The sequence below is a fragment of the Montipora foliosa genome, chromosome 11 (assembly GCF_036669935.1).
Source record: "Montipora foliosa isolate CH-2021 chromosome 11, ASM3666993v2, whole genome shotgun sequence".
NCBI classification, from domain to species: Eukaryota; Metazoa; Cnidaria; class Anthozoa; order Scleractinia; family Acroporidae; genus Montipora; species Montipora foliosa.
Genome location: NC_090879.1, coordinates 34,175,179 through 34,177,678, shown reverse-complemented (window position 1 = coordinate 34,177,678; position 2,500 = coordinate 34,175,179). Strand labels below are relative to the sequence as shown.

The window sequence follows — 2,500 nt, the reverse complement described above, 5'->3', positions numbered from 1 at the left end:
CGGGGCAATATCCTCACGATAACCACGTAGGACTCCAACCAGAAGCTCATGACCTACAAACTTTTAATTCTGGTTCAGAGCTGGGGTTTTTTGAGTTTAAAAATGTCCCTATATGCCATTCCGGAATCGCGCAGGGAACTAGGGCGAGTTTCAAATTTGAACCAATCGATAAATCACATGAAAGATAAAGTTGAGGTTGGCCATCTGTCCAAGTTCGATGCTTTTAGGTCGAACGGAGACCAAGTTACGGACATAGTTGAAAGTCCATACAAACGTCTCTAATTTCGAGGCTGCTTCCCACGTATAAACTCTTAAAAGATTTTATCAGATTTGGGACACCTGGAAAATACAGTCGAACCTCTCTGTACGGACACCTCTCTCATACGGACAGTTCACTTGGTCCCGGGAAAATGCCCATAAATTCTTTGCAAAAGTAACCTCTGCAATACGGACAACGGACACGAAATTTCGTTCCCAGAGAGAAAAGTCATACAAACTTAAAGGGACAGCTTCACGGTTTTGCGCATGTCCAAGCTTTAGCGCTAGCAGTTGTAAATTTTACGCTTTCTTACTGAACCAGATGATGTTAATTAAACACAGAGTATTAAAGCAAATACACTGAATGACTAAGGCCCAAATTTGGTGGAAGACAGCGGGTTTACACAGGAAATATTGAATTTAGTTTTGATCTCGAATTTATTGTACGGGTCGAAAATTTATTGAACGCACGAGTTGTCACAACGCACGAGTAATCTATTCGCATGCAGTAGGTTCATAACACAAAGGAAATGATTACAAAAGTAATTTCAGTGAGTAATCCATTACTATGGGATTGTTTCCGTTTCCTGCATCAGTGCTTTCGATTGTTTCAATAACAATGGAATTAAATGGGCTGACGTGACAGTTTGCCCATGCGCAGAGACGTGAAACTCTCCCTTTAACCTCTTTATTACGGACACTCCAATGGTGACAGTTCTTATTCAACACGATTTCCTGTTTGTCGTTACATATCAAAGTGTAATCAATTGTTTCATTGTTCATACGATAACAGTATCATTTGTTTTCAATCAGTAAAAATTACACATCGACAGGTCATTGCCATTTGTCATCAGGATTTCTTATTCTTTGAAGACTCTCCAATTGTTGCTTTCCTTTTTCTACCTATTTTCTTCTCGTCATTGAATCAAATTTGGCTGATGAGTTATGCAAAGATTATTTCAAAAGCTCAGTCGTTGTATGTCAAATAACGACTAGCGAATGCTGTTCACAAGAACATTACAGACTTCTTTAACGCAAAATGACTCAATAACAAAGAACTTTCATTAAATACTCTACTTTATGTTAGTGTTCGCTACACTTGTTACTGTTCTATTATGTTACTGCTCGGAAACTGTATTATAGTTTGCCATATGTTTTTGGAATCGTACCGCTTGTATTGTAACGATTTGTACTCTCCATTATGCACCTCAAAGACTTGTTTGGGCCAGTTTTAACTTAAAAAACACTTAATACCGTCAATGGAGCATTTAGAGTGACGTAATATTCATGACCTCTATACAACGGACACCTCTCTAATACGGACACTTTAACCTGTCCCTTCGGTGTCCGTATTAGAGAGGTTCGACTGTATGGTTTCGGGGGACGCAGCCTCAGAACTAGAGACTTTTGTATGGATTTTTAACTGTTTTTAAGTCCGTAACTTGGTCTCTGTTCGACCTAAAAGCATAAAACTTGGACAGATGGCCAATCTCAATGTTATCTTTCATGTGATGGTGTCAGTTTATCGATTGGTTCAAATTTAGAACTCGCCCCAGTTCCCTGCGCAACTCAGGAATGGCCGATTGGGATGTAACGTAGCTCGTGCATTTTCCCGCGCGTGCAGCTTCGATCTTATTTTTGCCCATATTTGGGCATAAAACTTAGTGCCCTTAAATCCCCATCTTTGTTCCAAGGAAAACAGTTACAAGTTACACGCTTCGTGGTCATGTGCTTCTGCTCCAATCTGTTTGAGGCGTTCCATTGCTATGTTGGCTTGTAGTACACTAGAGTTTTTGAAAGAGAGAAGTAATCATCCCCGCACTTATCTGGAGAATTAAAGCAATTCTCTCTTATAGACACCTGAATACTGAAATCAGACCAACTTCAGCGGGACTTGAACCCATGACCTCCGCGATGTTGGTGCAGTGCTCTTCCACCTGAGCTGTGAAGGCCACCTCAGGTGATGGGATTCGAAACCCGTTGAAGCTGCCTGAATCGTTCAGGTGTCGAAAAGAGACAATTGCTTAAATTGTCCAGCTAAGTGCCAAGATCACTTCTCTCATTCGTCTATAACCCGCTCTTCCAATATACACATAGTAGGCGGGCTGTGATTGGCTAAATTAGCGGGCCGTATTCTACAGTACGGTCTGCTTTATATGAAATTTCGATAAAACGTTCTCCAGCAAGTTTTTCCCGTTGCATAAACATGTAAAACTGTTTGAATCTTGCGAGCAATTTTTTT

The 2,500-nt window shown here is 40.5% G+C and overlaps 1 protein-coding gene across 2 annotated transcripts in view; it reads left to right on the top strand.

Annotated features, from left to right (window-relative positions):
- LOC137975866 (ensconsin-like) overlaps positions 1-2,500 on the top strand; it is a 49,417-nt gene that overhangs the window by 41,885 nt on the left and 5,032 nt on the right. The gene's annotated exons all lie outside the window — the stretch shown is intronic.